Consider the following 22,340-nt stretch of genomic DNA (forward strand, 5'->3'; position numbering starts at 1 on the left):
CAATACAGAAGGGATTTTGCTTCTTTTACCTTCAAGAACACCAAGTCTGATTGCCAATAGAGGAATCTATTGAACACTTTGGTTCTTAAGAGGAGAGGAGCCTGCAATTAGATCTACTGATCTTATGGTAATATTTTGCTTATTATTAGGGGCAACATATTCTCTTCAGAAGTTAGTAGCTGCACTATTTTAACTTGCTTTTTCCCTTTTTCTTCTGCTCTAAGATAAAAGGGGAAGAAGAGAACAAAGATAAGGGGATTCCCTCTACAGATTTTGTTCCTTTGTATTACTGTAAACCCCCCCTCCCCCCCAAAAAATAATAATGTAGAAGAAACAGAGGCATCATCATATGCTACTCAGGTAAGGATCGTGGTGTGTTATTACAGTTTATAAAATATATTCAGGTTCCTATCCTCCTGCTGCTAAATTTAATCACACAAAAATAATATGTTTATTTTGGACTTCCCGGGAACAAATAAAGAACTGAAAACGGAGCTAGACCACAACAGAATAAAGAGCCAGTAAGTAAACCAGTTCTTTGTAATTCCTTTTTGGACAAGGAGAAAACTTGAGATGACTTACAAGTGCTCCACATAGTTGTTCTTCATGAGGAGACTGCAACTCAATTTTCTCTGGTGAGTTTTTAGTATTTTAGTATTTATTTGATTTGTCAATCGCTTACAAGATACAGGTATGAGAATAAATATAGTTTTGAATACATGAGATAGATACTTATAAGAAAAATAAAAAAACAACGGGACAGGGACGATAGGCACGTGGGTGCGCTTATGCAAGGCCCCTACAGGCCTCTTAGGAAGGGGGTGAGGTCAATAGTAGACAGTCTAAGGTTAAAGTTTTTGGGGTTTGGGGAAGAAACCACAGAGTCAGGTAGAGTATTCCAAACATTGACTACTCTGTTGCTGAAGTCGTATTTTCTGCAGTCAAGTTTGGTGCAATTAACCTTGAGTTTGTATCTATTGTGTGCTCTTGTATTGTTATGATTGAAGCTGAAGTATTCATTTGCAAGTAGGACATTGCAATGTATGATTTTATATACTATATTTAGATCGGACCGGAGGCGGCGTAGTTCTAGGTTTCTAGGTCTAGAGTTTCAAGTCTGGTGGCATAAGGTATTCTGCAATGAGTAGAGGAGTGGAGAACTCTTCTTGTGAAATATTTCTGGACTTTTTCAATTGTGTTAATATCAGATACGTGATAAGGGTTCCAGACTGATGAGCTGTATTCAAGCATAGGTCTAGCAAATGTTTTGTATGCTCTAGTTAGTAGTGTAATATTACTAGAGAAGAAGCTACACAGGATTAGAATAACAACTCTTAATGCCTTTTTGGCCATGTAGTTACAGTGGGCTCTAGCACTAGATAATTAGAGATGAGTACTCCAAGATCCTTGACAGAATTTGGATCATCAACAAGGTCTTGACTATTCAGCCTGTATTTTATTTTCTGATTTTTTTTGCCAATATTTAAGACAGAGCATTTATTTGTTGAGATTTGAAGTTGCCATTTGATTGACCATTCTGATACATAGTCGAGGTCTTTTTTGGAGTGTAGTAGTATTGTCTGTGGTGTTGAATAGCTTTACATCATCAGATTCAGAGCTCTAGGAGTCAAGGGAATAAGCCTCTTGTTCAAACCATGATCAGCACCTTAACAAGAACAGTGGGTTCGCATACTTCTGTGTCTAATCACTTTTGGAAAATTATTGTTAGTTGCTTTCAGCTATTATGAAACTTCGGATTGACAAATCAATATTTTCTTCAATCGTTAGCTGAAGAAGTTTTGAATACTAATTTAAGGATTTTTTTAAAAAAATATTTTTAATAAACAGCAAAAAGGTTATTACCACTGGTGGTATTCTACCAGTTTATCCCAGTTTGGCCGAATCGGTAACTTCAACGATCATCTGTGAGCAAACCAGTTTGCTCCGACGATCAGCTATTGGGCCCTCCCACCCGCCCCGGTTCTATACTGACCTTTAATTCCTGCCTTTCAACTTCAGCTGCTTTGCGCGGCACAGTGGATTGCTGCACATCAGCTGTTGAAGACACAGGGAGAGTACAGGATTGCAGGAGGTTAGTAGCAGACCCTCTGCGCATGCACGAAGCACACACAAAGTACATCCCCAAGCCACGCCCAGAGAACCGGTGGTAAAAAAAATTGAATCCCACCACTGGTGATTACAACTTTGATTTTAGAAAGTTATCGGTGGATCTGAAATAAGGTTTTTGAATTATTCATAAGAATTCTTTCTGGGGGTGGGGAAAATACTTTTGATTTTAATTCTTTTACAAAAACATGAAAGGGTGGGATTTTTAAGATTGGAAACTACAGGCACTAACAGGACCTAAAACTTAAAATTACAGAACATTTAGATTTGACTTATTAATGCAAAGGATTTTAACATTGGAAATATCGAAGGATATTTTTGAATGATAGATCCAGTAGTTAATTTGAAGAGTATCTGCTGGTACAGATAAACTATTTATAGCAGAGAAACAAGTTTTATTGGACGAGACTGGGACTGATCTGAAAGTGGATTTAAAAATGACAGGCCACACGTTTGATATGGGTAAAAATGATACACTGGGTATTCAAAAGAAACTGGCTGATCTGTTAATATTTAAAGGGATATACAAATAACAAACCAAGAGAGCACCCTGGATAATTTTCCTATGTAGGATTTACCAAAGAAGCTTGTTGAAGAAATTTGTGAGAAGGAACATAGAAAAAAATGAAAAACCATTAAGTTCTAGAACATTATTTGAAGGGCCCAAAGATCAAGATTATTAAAAGTCAAAGGAAGGAATATAAAGTTGGTTACTCATAATAACTTGCCCTCTGGAACATGATTCCTTCCCACGATCTGAATGGCCCTACTTGTTCACAGCAATAGGTATGTGCAATAATTCACCATTTCTTCCTTGGAGCCTCTATTATTAATCAAAAGCAGACAACTTTTTCCAGGCCATTAATTTTTGGTAACTTTCAGGGCCTGAAAGTCACCGGGCCCAACCTTTTCCCTTTGCACATCTCTTTCTGATTCTAGTCCCCAGTTCCAGAAAAACCTGAGTATCTGCAAGCTAAAACACAGGCATGGAGATCTATCTCAAGCTTTCTTCCTCTCCCTCTCCAATCCAGAAATATTTAATGCCATTCTCCATGCCATGTGAAATGGTACTAATACAAAAGCTGGTTCCTCTTACAGCAGGTGTGTTGTGAATGCTGCATCTTATATATTTCCCCCCTGGGTGGAAAACTTCAAAAGACATTAAACAAAAATATCTATTTTTCCAAGCAGTTCCATTTTGACTTTTTGCCTTGTTTTTCCTCAATATTTATAAACAAAGATAAATAACCATACAGTGGAGTCCTTAATATTAAGCACTGAGCTAAATATACAAACTTTTTTTCATATTATGAAATAATTTTGTATTTAACAATTGCCTAGCAGTGCCATTCTTAGCTTTGATTGTACAGTTGTAAAAAAAAACATTTTTGAAACTATATTTAAGAATGATATAATTTTTTTCTTCCTTATCTTCAAAGAATTTGCTTATCAAAAACATCACATTTGTAGTTTGCATAAATACCACTGTACTCAGCTAACACCTGTATTTTGTAATGTATTCATTTACATCTCATAATGGAGTAAAACTATTACAGAGGCAAAAACACTTCTAAATTTTGTTATGTTAAGAGTCTCTTTTTTTTCTTTTTCTGGTTTCTACTATAGCTGAACATTCCATCATTTCTTGAAACCTGATCCCATTTCTCCTGCTGCTCTCAACCTCTGCTTCATCTTTGTATCTTTTAATTGTATGTGCTATTTCTTGACGTTCATGCCTTTCTGTAATTATAGTAAATGTACTAAATTCTCATAGATTGTTAACTGCTTTTTGTTTGATTACTTGGTATACAAACTTCAATTATTCCTTCAGCTACATTCCCCATAAAGTGCTGACTATTTATTGTTTGACTGACCTAGAATTCAGTAATCTCAAACATTATTTAGTAAGATGTATTGTTTGCTTATTAATCTTAGTTTTATTTTTGGACTGAGGAATGACTTTTAGTGTTATGGTCAAGACAGATATGAGATTGTAGGAAACTCTGGTTTGGTGTCTTTTTATAGGGTGAGATTATGGCAGTATACTCAGTCTTGCATCATGATAATATTCAAATACTTTATCATAATGTTCTCATCTAACACCATATCAATAATTCCTATCTATAAAAACAAGAATGAACAATGTGTTTGTAACCATGTGAACTGTAGTGATATAACTATATCTCCAGAGTTAGCAGGACTTTAATTTTTGGCCATTCCCACCACCTCATCTTCCCAGTGTTAAGTTTTATTGATGTTTTTAATCTGTCTGACATGAGTTGAGCTGAGCTGAGTTGAGCTGAGAGATGAAACTTAGCAGGCAATCTGATTACTAGCTTTGGCTGTCAGATTTCAACAGCATGGGCTCTGGGTATGACTAAGAAAGCAAAGAACACTCAAGAAGCACATAGATTTCTGACTACTGTAATAGAACTTGGCAAAATTTCCCCATTTTATCTATATTGCAAATAAGCTATGAAAGAATTCAAATACACTTGACCATACAATGTTTGTGTCTGTACATATGACTGTGATTTTACTTTTTTTTTTGCTTTATACATTCCTTCTATACTGCCAAAGTAATGGCTTATCATATGTTTTGGATAAAATTAAATTTCTTCCCCCCTCCCCCCAAATATGGAAATACTGTTAAAAGCATAAAGGTAATAGAAGAGAAAATAATATTAAGATTGCTATATAAGAGGAAATGTTAAATTCACTATTTATTTATTCATTCATAACTGCAAAATAACCCATTTTATTACCCATAGGTGCGCATGCAAATGATTAATTTCAAAACAGAGTAAGCCTGAAGAGCAGCAATAAAACGTTTTATATCCTGGCAATGAAGTAGGTTCTGTCCCATTAGCAGTGGGGTGGGAAAAGGCTACATGAGTGATTCAAATAAAAAGAGGAGAAAGAAAAGAGAGAGAGAGGCAGCATCTCAATACAATAACAGAAATGTACATTTTATAAAATAATAAATAAAATAATAATAAAATACCCAATAAGGTAATGACATGTTTATTGCATTCTGGGAAAGACACAAGTCCAGTCAACCTAAATCTGCAATTAGAAAACAATTAATATGGAAACTGATTAGACAACTAAAAGATTCTGCTGATGGACGTATTTTTTTTTAACCTTGTTTATGAAATGCTAATAATTAAAGTCTTTACTTCGGGTGTTTTTGCTAGACATTTCTACTGCAGAAAAGATCAAAAGGGATAGGTAACCGCAGGAACTGACAAAGCAACAGGACCAATTATCCAACCAGATCCCATTTTATTTTTCATCCTGGAAGGCCTTGCTTAGGAAATAAAATTTAATGGGAAAAAAAACAATGTAAAGCTTTGAGCAGCTATTAGAATTCCTCAAGCATGCTCCTTTTGAAAGGGAGCACTGAAGTTTGAAAATTTAAGTATCAGATATACAGCAAAGAGCAGCTGTTTTACTCAGAAGCCCATGCACAGCTGCGCGCAACCCATAACCAGATTTCCCTAAATATTTGTGTTCTACCATCAATTTGTGGCTTAAGAATTTTACATGACAAGGAAAAATTAAGTTAAACGGTCAAAGGAGGAGTCAATCCATGTAACAAAGAATTATGATAGATTATTATGCATAACTTGTAAATGCATATGTGACCAATAAGGACCTAATAGCATGACAGGTGGTAGTATGTAAATCTTTTAATAAATACAAAACTTGAGCTCCAACATAAAACATAGCTAACTATATCCATAACAGAGAATATTTGTAGTTCGGGGTTGAAATGAGGGGCCCTTGCTACTCTCTGAGCCTTAGTTGTTTTCTTGAAGATGCTTCATTACCCAAACTAGGTAGTATCATCAGTCATTAGCACTGATGACGTTACCTAGTTTGGGTAATGAAATGTTTGCAAGAAAACCACCAAGCTCAGAGAGCACCAAAGACTCCTCATAGCTAACCATATTAAAAAAAATATGTCAATAAAAACCCTTCCTGGCACATTCAATGTACAAAGATTCACCCTGGAAAGAGCATTAGAGATTCATCTTAATAAAAACAAAAAAAAGATAAGATCTTCTCTCTTAATGGCCTGTGCCGTTCAATAAGTGGTAGGATAAGGGAAAGAGTGGACATATATTTAAAAACAGACAAAAAAAATTGAAGAATACAGATGAAGTCCCCACTGCCCAGTTCTTGGATACTGTAATCTTCTAAAGCCATTTAATTCATGTAAAATTGAAACCTGGTACTAATAATTATAGTTAGAATTTGCTGGTCAACGAGCAAGATAAAGTATCTAATTATACCTAGAAATGGTCCCATGGCCACTACGTTAACTTTAAGACTGGTGAGATATGTCCCATGTGAAGTCCTGGTTAGTAATCTTACTCCTAACCAATGCTATACAGGTAGTCCTTGACTTATAACCATTTGTTTAGTGACTGTGACTTATGAAAAGTGACTTGTGGCCATTTTTCACACTTACAACCACTCTAGAATCCCCATGTTCAAATAACACATAACAGATAATCAGAGTTGGAAGGGACCTTATAGGTCATCTAGTCCAACCCCCCCCCCACCCAAGCAGGAGACCCAACACCATTTTTGACAAATGGCAGTCCAATCTCTTCTTGAAGGTCTCAAGTGACTCCCACAACTTCTGAGGGCAAGCTGTTCCACTGGTTGATTGTTCTCACTGTCAGAAAGTTTCTCCTTATTTCCAGGTTAAATCTCTCCTTGTTCAGTTTCCACCCATTATTCCATGTCTGGCCTTCAGGTGCTTCAGAAAATAGCTTGACCCCTTCCTCCCTGTGGCAGCCCCTCAAATATTGGAAGACTGCTATCATGTCTCCCCTGGTCCTTCTCTTTACTAGACTAGCCAAGCCCAGTTTCTGCAACTGTTCGTTGTATGTTTTAGCCTCCAGTCCCCTAATCATCCTGGTTGCTCTTCTCTGAACTTTTTCTAGAGTCTTAACATCTTTTTTATAATGTGGTGACCAAAACTGGATGCAGTACTCTAGGTGTGGTCTTACTAAGGCTTTATAGAGTGGTATTAGTACCTCACTTGATCTCGATTGTATCCCTCTGTTAATGCAACTTAGAATTGCATCATGTGACCAGCCACTTGGCAGCTGGCTCATATTTATGATGGTTACACAAACCTGGGTTCATGTGATCCCCTTTTGCAACCTTCTCACAAGCAAAATCAACGGGGAAGCCAGATTCACTTAATAATCGCATTACTGATTTAACAACTGTTGTGATCCACTTAACAACGGTGGCAAGATAGGTCGTAAAATGGGGCGACGCTCACTTAATTGTCTCACTTAGCAATTTTGTGGTTGTAAATCGAAAGCTAGCTGTATGTTATTTTTACCATGACACGTATTCCACGAGCCTGATGAATAATCTATTATGCTATTTTACCCAATTCATGCACTGAATCTTTTGGCGTTATCACTTTGTTTTCCTTCTAGTGGTTGCTTACTTTAAAACCAGATTTGGATCCTCAAGGCAAACTCCAAGAGAGACCAGAAAACCAGAACACTTCTCTCCCAGACTGACAATGGGATAGTACATTGTTTGCCACAAAGGTTATTTATTATTATTTTATTATTTATTTGTCAAGCATGTATTAGATAACGGATATAAGTATAAACATGATTATTAATACATGAAATGGATACGAATAAAAGGGAACATTAGGACAAGAGTGGTAGGAACGTTGATGCGCTTGTGCACGCCCCTTACAGACCTCGTAGGAATGGGGTAAGGTCAATAGTCTACAGTGGAAGGTTAAAGTTTTTGGGGTTTGGGGAAGAAACCACAGAGTCAGGTAGTGCATTCCAGGCATTGACCACTCTGTTGTGAAGTCGTATTTCCTGCAATTGAGTTTGGTGCGGTTTACCTTGAGTTTGTATCTATTGTGTGCTCGTGTATTGCTCCAAACACAAACAAAAAATATTCTTAATTTGTTTTTGCTTAGTTTCTCCTAGAAATTTAAATCTTAAGGGGGCTATAAGTGGTCCGTTGAATGTTTCAGAAAGTGGACAAATTTCATTTCCAACACCATTTCAAATAACACATAACTATCAAGTTCCCTGCTATTAGAGTCTTTCTCTCTCTCTCTCTGATTCTTGTGTATGCTCGCCAAAACACCCCCACCAAAGATGCATCTTCTTTCAAATCTCTATGAAGTCAGTGGAGTCACAGGGAAGCGGAAAGGATGTGTGATCATCACAAGCAGCATCTAATGTTCCAGTCATAGAGAAAGCGCAAAGGCACAATAAAGAGAAGGTTGATTTGGTTGTAGTGTCCAAGGAGAGCAATGTCAAAGAAATATAACTGAAGAACATTTGTCAAGAAGGGAACACACAGCAATGAATTACTGAAGGTCAAGTGAGGATTTCTTTTAATCTTGATTTTTTAAAGCCAGAACTGGAGCAGCGAATTTTATACAGCAGACCAACGTAAGGAGTGGGCAAAATTACTGTGTCATCAAAATACTACACAAGGCTTGCTTCTTTATAGGCCTCAATAAAAAAATAATGTATTCTTCGGGTAAAATGTTTTCTAAGGCACTTTCAGCAAATTTATGAACCACACTTGCTAGATGATTAGTGAGGGCACGCTAAAATTGGGTAGATAATTAAGGTGGAAAGCAGGTATCTAAATCATAAAAGCTTAACTAAAAACCATGAAAAACATGCCATGAATGCTTGTGGGTTATAATTTTTGTCGCTAGATTATGGGTGACGAGCAAAATTAAAGGTCAGTAACATAAGGAGCAACTGCTTAACAAATTTGGAACAATCTGGTGTTCTCTTTTTTATTCTTATTCAGTCTTATTCAAGATTGCCTTAATCTGAATGGTTTGCAGATTTGATTTCACAGTAGGTAAGTTTTAAGATACTGTTTGAAGCTAAGAGAAACTCAGCTGCATCCAAAGGTAAGCTGAAAATTTCCGGCATGGAAAGACTTAAGTGCAGAATCTGAAAGGGTGCTCACTGAATAAACTCACTGAATGAATTGCACATAATAACAGAAAATACACTATATTATATATGATACAAAAGTATATTAAATGTACTTTTAAAATGGTGATGAAATATGTCGATATTTGCCCTCAATGGCGACCTGTACTGCCAGCAATATTAGAATACTGCTAAATTATGTTTTGAAGCAAATCAAGCTTAGCTTTGCCTACTGGAAACATCTTAGAGGGGAAAAAATGATGAAATTTATGAATTAAGGATTCATATACTCAAGGTTACCTAGCCATATGGAACATTTCATTAACTGCAGTAGAAGTAATTTTGTGGGAGAACTTTGCATGAATGAGATGTGGTATCTAGAAATAATAATTTCTGTTTGTAAGGTTCCTTTATCCAAATGAATTAAAACCCAACTGTTTGCTTCTTTTCAGTTTTTAGAAATATGTATTCTCCCAAAAATAAAACATTGGGGGGAAGAGGGGTGAGGAGAACAGGTCAATCTAAAGTCCAAAAGAGTCAACAGCCAAAAAGTGTGTGTTTTTCTCTTCAAATTAACTTGTTAGATTAATTTGATTTGTTGTGTTGTATTGCAAAACTTTCTATAGGAAGATTTACTATGGAGGACACTTTTTAAACAGAAAAATACGTTCAGTACAAACATGCTTTAACTAGATTCAACTGAAACAAATCCAACCACTTTAGACATGGGTACCGTATCGGTTCATTTTATTTTATTGTATTCTCCATAGCAAAGTAGGCAATTCCCATACAAAACTTCATTCTCATGCTGGAATGTCCTTGACTTTTAGCACAAGTCATTGGAGGGATGCTGTTTTATACAATTGTGAGGAGAAGGAAATTCTCAAAGGTAAGAGAAAAAACCCAATGCAAAGATTGAAAGTAATGCTTATGTTTTACTGTTTATTTTGAGACAATTCAAATATTATGGTTTGATCAGAGAAAGGAACAAAGCTACTGAGAAAACATGATTTCTTTGTTTCTTTTATAAAGGGTAAGATCATACAATAGATATTTTCTACCTTCTATGAGAGAAGACAGACGGAGAGGGATGGTGAAGTAGGAGGAAAAAATGGGTATATGCTATTGATCATTTTTTTAAAAAAATTTGGAAATCGGTGTTTGCAATACAAAAAGCAATTACGGAACGTAACACCTAAAATCCATTACGTTGCCTGATTAGAAACAATAATTCACTCATTCTCCCAATTTAGGCTGCAGATCATTTTATAGAAAGGAAAATATCAGGCCCTTTTCTCTATAGCAACTACAGTATATACTAACAAATAGTATATCTATCTATCCAATTGCTCCCATTGGAGCTCACTTAGACATGTGCGCACATACGCACACAAATGTATTTAATCCTGCAAGACAAGGTTATTATATCGCCCCAACAGAAATGATAAGTTGAGTCCCCTGCTGATAAAATAATAAAGGAAACACAGAATAAGGAAATGGAGGAGAACATCATCTGGACTTAGATAAAAGTCATTGGGAAGATTCCCAAGGTGACATGGAAGAAGGGCAAATTGGTGAATGGGGGTGAGTTGAAGCAATCTTAAGAATGAGCAGGCTGCCAAGGACTTGCATTCTGATTATGTAACAGTGGGAGTGCTGCAACAGCTGTAACTTCAGGGACTGGTCCTAAATCCCTTTGCTGACCGGAGAGTTGCCATAATTTCAAAGGTCACTGAATGAGTGGCTGCAAGTTGAGAAGTACCTGTAAAGTTCTACTAGGAAAACGGGATTTGGCCATACTTCTCCACACATCTAAAATACACATGAGCTGGTTGAAACCACACAATTCTCAGTTACCTACACCAGGGTCTCCAACCTTGGCAACTTTAAGACTTGTGGACTTCAGCTCCCAGAATTCCTCAGCCAGCAAAGCTGGCTGAGGAATTCTGGGAGTTGAAGTCCACAAGTCTTAAAGTTGCCAAGGTGGAGAACCCTGACCTACACATTACTACGCAGAGTGCTTCTTTCCAGAATTGGTAAAAAAATATATATGCCAAGAACAATAAAGCATCTGCAGCATTTCCAGATGCTATTTGGAATATAGAATAAGAGTCGGAAAGGATCTTGGAGGTCTTCTAGTCCAGAGGTCCCCAAACTTGGCAACTTTAAGACTTGGGGACTTCAACTCCCAGAATTCTCCAGCCAGAATGGCTGGCTGAGGAATTCTGGGAGTTGAAGTCCCCAAGTCTTAAAGCTGCCAAGTTTGGAGACTTCTGCTCTAGTCAAACCCACTGCTTAGGCAGGAAACCCTATACCAGGGGTGTTAAACTCACAGCCCACAGACCGGTTCCTCACCCGCTGGCTATGCCTTCCCCCGCTTTAGCGAAGAGGAAAAAAGTTGCAATACATCATGCCACAAGTTTGACACCCCTGCCCTATACCATTTCAGACAAATTGTTGTCCAATCTCTTCTTAAAAACTTTCAGTGTTGGAGTATTCACAACTTCTGGAAGCAAGTTGTTCCACTGATTAATTGTTCTAACTGTCACGAAATTTCTTGTTAGTTCTAGGTTGCTTCTCTCCTTGCTTAGTTTCCACCCATTGTTTCTTGACATTCCCTCAGGTGTTTTGGGGAATAGCTTGATTCCCTCTTCTTTGTGGCAGCCCCTTAGATATTGGAACACAGCTATCATGTCACTCCCTAGTCCTTCTTTTCATTAGACTAGACATACCCAGTTCCAGCAGCCGTTCTTTATATGTTTTAACTTCCAGTCCCCCAATCATCTTCGTTGCTCATTTCTGCACTCTTTCTAGAGTCTCAACATCTTTTTTACATCGTGGCAATTAAAACTGGATGCAGCATTCCAAGTGTGGCCTTACCAAGGCATCATAAAGTGGTATTAACACTTCACATTTCATTCTATACCTCTGTTAATGCACCCTAGAATTGTGCTGGTTTTTTTTTTTGGGGGGGGGGGGCAGCTGCAGCACACTATAGCTCCCATTCTAATTCACATGCTTTGCATCTAAATCATCCATATGGGGTTCTCAGCACAACTACAGCCGTCATGCTTCTTCTCAGACTACATTCATGTTGTCTACACATAATTATGGAAAGTCTGAACCCTGCTATGAAAACTGCAGAATACTTAAACATAGGAAGGATAGTTTTTCTCTGACACAAAGTTAAGTGAGGAACAGCTAGAGGAACTTCACAGTTGGCAAGAGACATGGTGCCTCATTCGCTCCTTTAATAAGCTTTTCATCCTCTGGAAAAGTTTGGATCTCCAAAGACATTTTTTATCTATTATGCACTTGCTTGATGCTAAACTGCTGCCATTAAAAAAAAAGGGAGGGGGGAAATTGCCTAGGACAGCTATTTGAATCAAAGGAGATATATACTTGAAAAAAGAAATCTAAGGAGATTCAAAAAAGAACAATTAAAAAGGGAATGAAATATAATATGATTTTTTCTTTTCTTTCCTTCCCTTGATTGTCAAATTAAAAGAGCAGTTTCTTCAACTAAATGGATTTTATTTTCCTTCCTTATTAAATGTAGCCTGTGTACTGCTAGCATTTGAAGATGAGTGAGGTACGGTAATAGCTCTTGCAAATTGTGTATATAATGGAACTTGTCTTTAATGGACATATTTCTTATTGATCTGGTGTAAATCTCCAACTTTTTTCAATTAATCAAGCAAATCTAACTGTGAAAAGCTTTGATGTCTTGTCACTCTTCTTTTTCCCCTTTTAGTTTTAATCTTCCTTGCTTAGGTATTTCTCATGTAATATCCATAACTATCACCTACTCTCCAATTCTTTGATTTGTATCATCTTATGCCAAGAGATTTAACCTATTTTGAATACAATCCTCTGTACTAGCCTCACATATATCCTGGCTCTTAATTATCTGTTTTGTTTTGTTTTTATCAGAATCGGTATGGGATTAAAAGATAAAGGTTCCCCTCACACATGCGTGCTAGTCATTTCCAACTCTAGGGGGCAGTGCTCATCTCCATTACAAAGCTGAAGAGCCAGCGCTGTCCAAAGACGTCTCTGTGGTCAAGTGGCTGGCATGACTAAACGCTGAAGGCGCACGGAACACTGTTACCTTTCCACCAAAGTGGTTCCTATTTTTCTACTTGCATTTTTTTACATGCTTTCGAACAGCTAGGTTGTCCTGCTATACAAGTGGCTTGTCCTGTCAGTGTTGATGGGGCTGTTCTTGGTTCTTGTTCCTTGGTTAGGCTGTTATTTACTGTTAGCTTATTTGTCTATGTTGGTAGGTCCACGATTGAGGTATTGTTTATTTGAGTATTGATCTTGTGTTAATCTTGGTATTAATCTCTGCTCGTGTAGATGTTGATTGCTGGTAAGGAAGTGCTTTGATCTTTTTGTTTCCTTCAGAGTATATTCTGCTGGCTCCTCAGTTTTATTCTTTGTTTATTTATTACTTGGTTTTAGAAGGCCACCCAATTCAAACAATGTGACTTTGCGTGGTATATAATAATAAAAAACAAACAAGCAGCAAATCAACCATGTAACATTAAAATATATACAATTTATGAACATAACATAGGAACTGCAAAAAAAAACCCAAAAGGGATTTCCATTCAACTAGTCCTTAATGCCTGGAGGGAAAGGCTTGCTTAACAGCTTTCCTAACAGTGAGTAGAGTTGAGGCCTGATATATATTAGTTGGGAAACACAGAGATCATTCCAGAGAAAGGGAGACATCGCAGAAAAGGTATTCTCCCTGGGTCCCATAAAATGTTAAGATTTAAAAGAAGAAACTCATCAGTTTTCAGTTGATAAAAGAAATATTGGCCTCGTTTTGAAGCAATACTAAATTTTGAAGTAATGCTCAGCATTATATAAATCAGCTTCTGTGGGCTTGTGGGGGGCTCTTTTCTTCAGTATGAACTTTTGGAAACTTTTCCTTCTGTTTTAGATGAACTGCAGACTGTGATGCCATCCAAAATGGACAGAGTTACGATTAATCCTAACGATGAAAAATTGAAAGTAGCTAACCTCAAACCAAGCCGAACTGGTAGTTAAAAAAGCCTCCCACTATCACCTGAGGGGAGAAAGAAGAGAAAAGCGCAGAATCGGCCCTCCCATCTGCCCCTGTGCTTTTCTTTATCCTCTTAGCTGATTGGCGCTGCAGGCCTCAGCTGGTGTGGGGAAAGCTGCCCACGCGCGATCACCAAACTGGTAGTAGGATCCTACTGCTGATATAAACCATGGTTCCTTTAAAAAAAAAACTATAATAGTTTGGTCTGCATATAACACAACAGTAAATCCATTAGCAGAGAAGTAGATGCTTCTCGTTTGTTTATGACCACAACAGAAAGAAAGTGGGCAGGGTTTGAGTTGATCTGAAAAGCCAGATGTGAACATTTTTTTCTTGAAATGGGCAGTACATCAGCTAACACTCCATTTATAATTTTTTCGTGCAGGCTAGGGCTTAAACAAGATTCAGTCGTTTATTACGCATACCATAACTTTGCATTAGAATGAACAGTCATGCTACAACTGTACATTTGGAAAAAAATATGTGGGCAATATGTGCTCTTCTTTTTTAACCAGTTCTCATGGAGGTTGATGAAAGAGAAGAAGGTTTAGAAAACACTTGCAGAAGCAAGAATTTCAGAGAAGCTCTTGATTGTGGAGTCGAACGTTATTTACTTGACTCTACACATAGCAATCAGCATGGCTGAGACTTTGGTCTGTCGAGCAAAAGCAGACGAAATCTGACAAACCTTCCTGGGTTGGATCAGAATGGATTAATGCCTAATATAGTGGATTTAGTCACAGCCCCTATTCATTTTGACACAGGAAAGCAGGCCAATGAAACCAGCTGCGAAATAATATGCTGAAATTAGAGGAAAAACAGAGAGCAAATGAGATGGCCCAGAATGGCCTTTGGAAAGATGCAATTGCATCCCTGAAGTGGGAGTACAGAACAAAACAAGGCCCATTACTTTGGACTGTTTATTTTTCATTTTTCAAGAAGTAATGGATATATTTTATGGATACTATTCACACTGACTAAATGTGCACATTTTAGGCTTTATTATTAGCTTTTTAATAAAGATGATATTAGCACCTTAGCCCGGCATCCATACCTCTTTTTGAAGTTTTGTAAAACATGTTTTTTTTCCTCTGAGCCAAAGCCATTTCCTTTAATGTACAAAAGCTAGCCCTTTCAACAACCATACAAGGAGGATGCTCTGAAGCCCCTGATTAAAGGAAGAAAATCAGTGTGAGGAAGAAATGCCACAGACTTTAAGGGTCTAGCAAAATAAAGCCCTTATTGCACATTAATGTCTTTTACTGTTTGATTGGCTGCTTTCTGACATATACTGAATGCAGGTAATCATTTGTTTCTCTACCCTACATAAAAATTTGACTGCTCCCTTAATAAGCACTTATTTTGCTTTGGCTGACATACTTGTGGTTTGCAAAGGTCCTGAGAGTTTCTCTCTCAAATTCAGGGGGCAAGTTTCTTTCCAGCTTCACGCCAGCTTAGATGCCTGATTTTTTATAGGGGAAACATTATCTGCCGTCAAAATGTCATACCATTTTTATGTTAGATTCTAGCGTAATTACATTAAACAAAGAGTTGACCAATGTACAATAAGGCTTCATGTGTTTGACTTTCAAGAAGGATAAATAACTTTTTCCTGTTTCTCACCTCTGGCTCTTAAAAACAGTCCAATTAATTAATCCAAATATAATGTCAGAAATTTGAACACTGTGACTGAATTTATTCTTAGAAGAATTGCAGATGAAGTAGTTGTAATGCTAGACTGTTAAAAGTGAGTGTCTTAGCTGTTTGGCAACCTGAGTGTATAGCTAAAGCATAGCATGCCATTATTTCTTACATGTTTCCCCAGGGCTAACACCTGCCCTGGATGCACATAAAAAATAATAAGTTTCTCAATGATAGTTAGATATATGACCATTAAATTTAGCTTATTAATTTCTAGCATATTGGTTTCATCAATTATTTATCACCTCAGGAGTTCCTTTGATGTTGAACGAGGCGGGAGTTCTTTTGGAAGTGATGAAATCTAAAAGGTCTATCGTTATTTTTGCTGAAAAGTTCTTTGTCTCTAGAGCTTCATTGATGAAACTCTATGAAAACTCAGAGAATTCAATCACTTCACAAGGCTGATTTGACAACATCTAATGCTGTGATGGCTGCAGGGGAAAAATGAACTATTCAGGCTTTATTACAGACCTATGCTTAATATTGCACTTAACACACATAATTTAGTTCTCCAAAACTGCAAGAATTAGTAGATTTCTAAGAATTCAGATCTGTTGACAGAACATATTAACTATGCCTGAACTTGGACCAAATGTAGCTGTTGGAAAACATGCCAGGTCACAGCATGCTCTTGCTCTAGATTTTAAGAAAAGGGAGAAATCCAATTTACAAGCAGCGGAGAAATGTATGAGTTTTGTTTGATCTCAATTGTTAGCCATTAGCTCAGCACTGATTGGTTGAAATATCTTCATTTCTTTCTAGCCAAGAAGGAGACTCTCTTGGCAATTGCACTAGAATAAACATAATTTATAAACATATAATTCATGGTTGCACAGTATAGCCCTTGGTGCTTCCTGAGCATGATTCTTTGCTTGCAGACATTTCATTATCCAACTAGGTAACTCTTGTCAGTTACATCTACCCAACCCACCAAAGCGGGGAGGCAAGAAATGTTGCGAGTCCCATCCTCGAGGGAGATACTCCTGGTGGGAGCCAGAAGGGCCTTTGTGGTAGCTCCCTCTCTCTGGAAAATCATTCCCCCAGAGATTAGAATGGCTCCCACTTTAACACTCTTTTGGAAGGTGCTGAAGACCTGGTTCTGCCAGCAGGCCCGGAGAACGCAGAGCGGGATAGAGCCCATTAAATGGCTTGTGTGATGTGTTGTCGATGGGGCGGGAGTTATTTTATTTTATTATATTATATGATTAGTCTTTTATTAGTTTTATTGTTTTATATAGAGAGGTTTTTATATTCCTGTAAGCCGCCTTGAGTGGTCATGTGCAAAGAGGCGGCAATATAAATTTCCTAAAATAAAATAAAAATAAATTATCAGGGCCAGAGAATGTAGGGTTTGCTTCCTGTTTATATACAGTAGCTGGCCCTGCCAGTATAGGTGAGGTTGTGGTTTTCTCCTTGGTAGATCCTTGATTAGGGTATTGCTTTCTGAATCTCTGGTGTTAATCAGTTTAACTGGATTTTGGCTGCTGGAGAGGATGTGTTCTGGTCTTTTTGTTTCCTCCTTAGCTTTGTTATCATCTCTTATCATTTGAGTAGTATACAAATATGGTTTATCTCTAGGTGTCTATTGATGGCTGGTTTGGCTGAATATCAAACTTCCAAGAATTTCCCATTTGGCTCAACAAAATAGTTTCAAATGTGAATGGGAAGTCATGGCCAACAAATATCCTTCATAACATGGAAGAACCTTACAATCAAATTTTATTATGTGTATCAAGGAGATTGTGGCTATATCTGATAAGCTTCCTCTTTCAATTAATTTTTGCTTTTTGCACACGCATGCACGCACACGCGCATACACACACACACACACACACACACACACACACACACTGCTTAGACTCCATTAACTAAAAACATAAAGATCTATACACCAATTACTGGGAAAGAGTATAAACTGTAGAAATAGAACAGAAAATCATGAAGGAGCCTTGAGTATGTTCAGTATAGAAATATAGGCATTTTCCCACAGTGCAACCTTTGAACATCTTTTACCATGCAAAGGTACTTGTGGAAAGTGCCACTTATACCACAACATCAATGGAAAACTATCTGTTAAATGGAAGAGGGATACCCTTGAAGATAGCCCAAAAATTTGCTGGTTCCCAAGTTAATTCCAGTCCCAACTAACATACTGGCCTTTATTTACAAAAATTTTCTCCAATATGTTTTTATCACATCTTAAGATTTCAAATGCATCAACTTTGTCTTTTTAGCATTGACCCCCAATTTTGGATAGCTTGTCTCATTGATATATGCCTGGTGCCAACTCTATTTTAATGTTTTCAGTGTGAAGCAGGGGACTTTCATTATCTAAGACCTTTTAATCAATTGATGTATGGTTGTTAAATATATATGCTGCTCAGCAAATTTTTAATTATTTGGACAGTGGCTTTTATTATTTTATTGCTTTATCATTTTATTATACATTTTTAATTATTGTGTTGTTTTGTGTATTTTAATTATTCAGAATTTTAATTGATGATTTTATTTGAAACCACCGGGAAGACTTGGCTTGGAAGGGGTGGCACTGATAATGCAAAAATACACATTTAAATGGAATAAGGTTACTAGGTGAGCAAGAGTGACTGATGAATAGCAGAGCTTAAATTGTCTCTTTTGAAACTTACAGATGCAGAATCATATCCTCTAGATTTTTTACCACATTCCAAATTAATGTTGATATATATTTCTGAATTCCAACTATAATAGGGAGAACTATAATATCTTCAGAGACACAGTCACTATTTTAATGGTCTTAATGCTACCTTTAAATAATTGTCCCCAAATTACCAGGCTATAATATAAATTTAAAACACAATAATAGTTAGCTAGAAGGTATAACTGGAATTCTTAGAGCATACTATGGGCACTTTCACAGCTTGGTTGTAATGAGAAGGTTCAAAAACTGGCCAATATGAGTGTGGTCAATCACATGATATCAATTTATCAAAGGCAAAATGATAAAGATGCCCTCTGCCTAACTCCCTCTTGGTTCCTTATGTTGATTTTTAACATTTTATTTTCCTCTGGGCGGTTGAACAAAGGATGGGATTTTAAGCAGCCATCTTTTACTTCCTATTGATACTATCGGGGTAGGGAAAGCCCTGGTAGCTTTCTTCAAAATAAAACATGATGCCGAGGCTGGCATTTTAATTAATTAACCTTTCAGGCAGGTAGATTTTTCGTTCTCATGCAACAATTCCACTGATGTCAGTAAGAATATTTCAAAGTAATCAGAAGACTGAAGTGACAGATTGCCGCTGTCAGTTCAGTCCTCGTACAGAGCACCTAATGGACTGGATTAAGTAGCTTCATTTTTATGCATAACATTTTTCCATTATAGGTAGATATCACAATATTTATCTATAAAACATTCTTTTAAAGAAGAGCAATTAACATTTATATACCATGCAATTTATCCATCGTAACATTATAGTCAAATCATCATGGTTATAATTCTCTAGCTGAGATTTGAATTATGCTATGATCTTTATGGATTTGTCAAGTTTTAGTTCCCCTTATAATATTTACCCATGTCTACATGGGTATTATTTCATGTTGCAGAACTAAAGAATGAACTGTAAACAAGCCCTAGATTTACATCTGGGACAGCATTTTATAGCAATCCACTTCAAATTAATAAATTTATCTACATGCATAATAAACATGAAAAATAATTATAAAGTTGGTATATAGTAATGACACACAGGGAAATGAGTACCATAATTACAAAATAGTCCTAATGAACAAAATGTTAAATTATATTACTCTTTAGAATTTCATAATACATTTGTTAATTTCAGCATTTAACAGAACGCCTAAATTACACACTGTAGTTTCATAGAACAATTTTGTGTATACATGATGACTTATATGAATAAATAATAGCAATTACACAAAGTCCAAAGGAGCAAATTTAAAGCCTAAATGTATAGGGGGTCTATTTAAATACTGGTAAGCACAATTCCCTTAAGTAGTGGAAAGTAGCACACATATTATTTGGGTCTTGTTACAATATATTCAACCCTTGGAGGAACATTCTATACTTCCCCTTAAGTGAAATCCTCTTATTTCTTAGCAGACGTAAGTATGGTTGTCCTGCAAATCCTTCGCCAACTGTGGCATCTATAAGGAATTTTAATTTAATTTAAAGCAAAAGGAGTACTAAGCATTTGATATGAAAAGAAGAGACCAGAAAGCAAAACAAAACATCGCACTCTAGGGCCTAAATAGTTTTCTGTCTCCTTATGTTTTCAAACTCCTATAATGTGCAAATAAGAATATGCATAATGTTTAACACAACATTAAACAACTGTGATGAGTAACACTAATTTATTTCTAATAATTGTATTAGCAGGGTGGCTTTATTCCATTTGCAATGAAAGCGGAAGGCAGCCTGCCCAGCTTCCAATACAAACAAACAGACAAACGAACAGGCAGTGCTAAATGTTCTGTTGGATGGAGACCAACATCTACGCTCCAAACAGTTCCCAATGCATTAGATTAGCTTGCCCGTCCTACCAAAATGTTGGAAGTGTTACTGTAAGATCTATAAAATAGAATGCACACACATTCATCTGCTGTTTAAAACTTTGCTATTAAACCAGGGAAGAAAATGTCTTTCATTCCTTTTTAGAAAACGATGACCTATTCTTTCCAGTTAACTTTCACACGCTAGGCTTTCATAGAAAATAATAGCTCGCTTTCAAGTTAAAGATGTTTCCCCCCCAAAAAACATAACAACCCCATCTCTGGGATAGTGATTACAGTTTCAGACGAGATCAGGGAGATCCAAGGATCTATTCTAAGCCAAGAAAGATCATTTAGTGACTAAGCCCAGTCACTTTCTCCTATCTCATCTCAACCTATCACAAAGGGTGAGTATTGCAGGGAGAAAAATGGTTGCGGGAGCGATAGGTACAACCTCTTGAGCTCTTGGGCTAAGACCCCAGTTTTGAGTGAGGATATAAATCCCACATTAAATAAACAAACTGGTATATTGGATACCATATTTTACCGAAGTATCTATATACTACTAAAACTCTCATTGTCATGACCTTTTACTGGGAAAAATGGTGCATCATAAGACAACAAGTTTGGAATCAAGATGCTTCAAATGGGCCTGACCGGTACAGCACTTTGTACACACTACTGTGACTTCACCATGCAATCTTCTTGACTTGCACCACCCCATGCATACAGCTTGATCCACACAGCACCTCTTATGTATTCTTGGGTACTGTTTCCAACCTTGCTGCCTGCCCCACATGACAATTAGGGAGAGAGAATATTATAGATTTTGTCTTCCTTATGTACAATAGATCTTAAATGCTTAATTAGCATTCCCCTGCCCTAAATGTAGGTGATTTTTTTTTTAAAATGCCATGGCTATGGTATCGTGTTTTTTCTCAAATCTTCTATTGGAGAGCTCAAAACAATTCTGAAGTTCTTTGTATGCCATATACCTACCCTGTGTGAGATTGCCACTAAAGTAAAAAATAAAAAATAAAGCATTGATTTATCAAATATAAATTGCTCATGTATTTTTCTCTCCAATAAATATCCATTAACTACTCCTTTTTCACAAAAAGTGCAAATCACAAAGGAAAATGTTGAAACATCACATTGGAAAATTTAAGAGTATTTGTTTTGGGATTCTGGTTTATTTTATTTTGAAGACAGCAAATCTTAAACCTTTAAGTCTTATTAGACAGTTTAAAGTTTTCATAACGTAGCTTATGTATCTATTGGGAAAATAAATCACCACCGACAAATCATATAGTAAATAGGAAGGGAAATAAATCTGGGAATGATGTTTCAACACATGCAGTCACCTTCATATTTCTGGAATCTAATTTTGGGTATAACTTTATGCTCTAGTTTTTAGCATTATCCTGAAATATTTGTTTAGTTACACAGTTTGTTAGTACACACTTTTCTAGGGATCCTAGACTGTACTTTTGCTGCTGCTCATCACAAAAGCCAAAATTGTAACCGTTGATATCTAGATTACTGTGATGTGATTAACATCCACTGTGATCCTCTTTCCTTACAATATTTTGTTTCTGTGATAATTATCCTTTGCATGTATTGGCTACTTTGTTACCTGGCAGGAGCTCTTCCTGAGGGATCTATGACAATTCACCACGGCTAACTCATCATGGCCAACTCACCATGGCCAAGTCACCATGGCCAACTCACAGAGGGACATCTCAGCATGGTTAACTCGCCGCGGGACAATTCGCTGCTACACTAACATCAAAGAAATGGTGGAATAGAAGCATTAAAGAAAGGATGCAAAAGGAGAGACAGAATGAAATGTGAATGACAAAAAATAAAATATTTATTTGTTTTAAATAATTAAATTAAAATTGTTAATTTGTCCTGTGGCAAGTTAGACATGACAAATTATTCCTAAGCAAGTTAGCCATGGTGAGTTGGCTGTGGTGAGT

At 36.8% G+C, this 22,340-nt stretch overlaps 1 protein-coding gene and 1 long non-coding RNA gene across 3 annotated transcripts in view; one reads left to right on the plus strand and one right to left on the minus strand.

Annotated features, from left to right (window-relative positions):
- Positions 1-22,340, minus strand: part of THSD7B (thrombospondin type 1 domain containing 7B) — a 545,795-nt gene that overhangs the window by 172,790 nt on the left and 350,665 nt on the right. The window lies entirely within an intron of this gene.
- On the plus strand, positions 305-15,727 carry LOC148133174 (uncharacterized). Of its 2 annotated transcripts, XR_015746548.1 has the most exons (6): positions 305-372; positions 482-521; positions 7,596-7,712; positions 8,962-9,015; positions 9,863-9,981; positions 14,682-15,727. It is a non-coding gene; the product is annotated as an uncharacterized LOC148133174 (long non-coding RNA). The 2 variants fall into 2 exon arrangements; XR_015746547.1 differs by lacking the exon at positions 305-372 and having other exon boundaries at positions 469-521.

The sequence above is a fragment of the Notechis scutatus genome, chromosome 1 (assembly GCF_049901735.1).
Source record: "Notechis scutatus isolate UNSWTSFEM ecotype Mainland chromosome 1, rNotScu1.2, whole genome shotgun sequence".
Lineage (NCBI taxonomy): Eukaryota > Metazoa > Chordata > Lepidosauria > Squamata > Elapidae > Notechis > Notechis scutatus.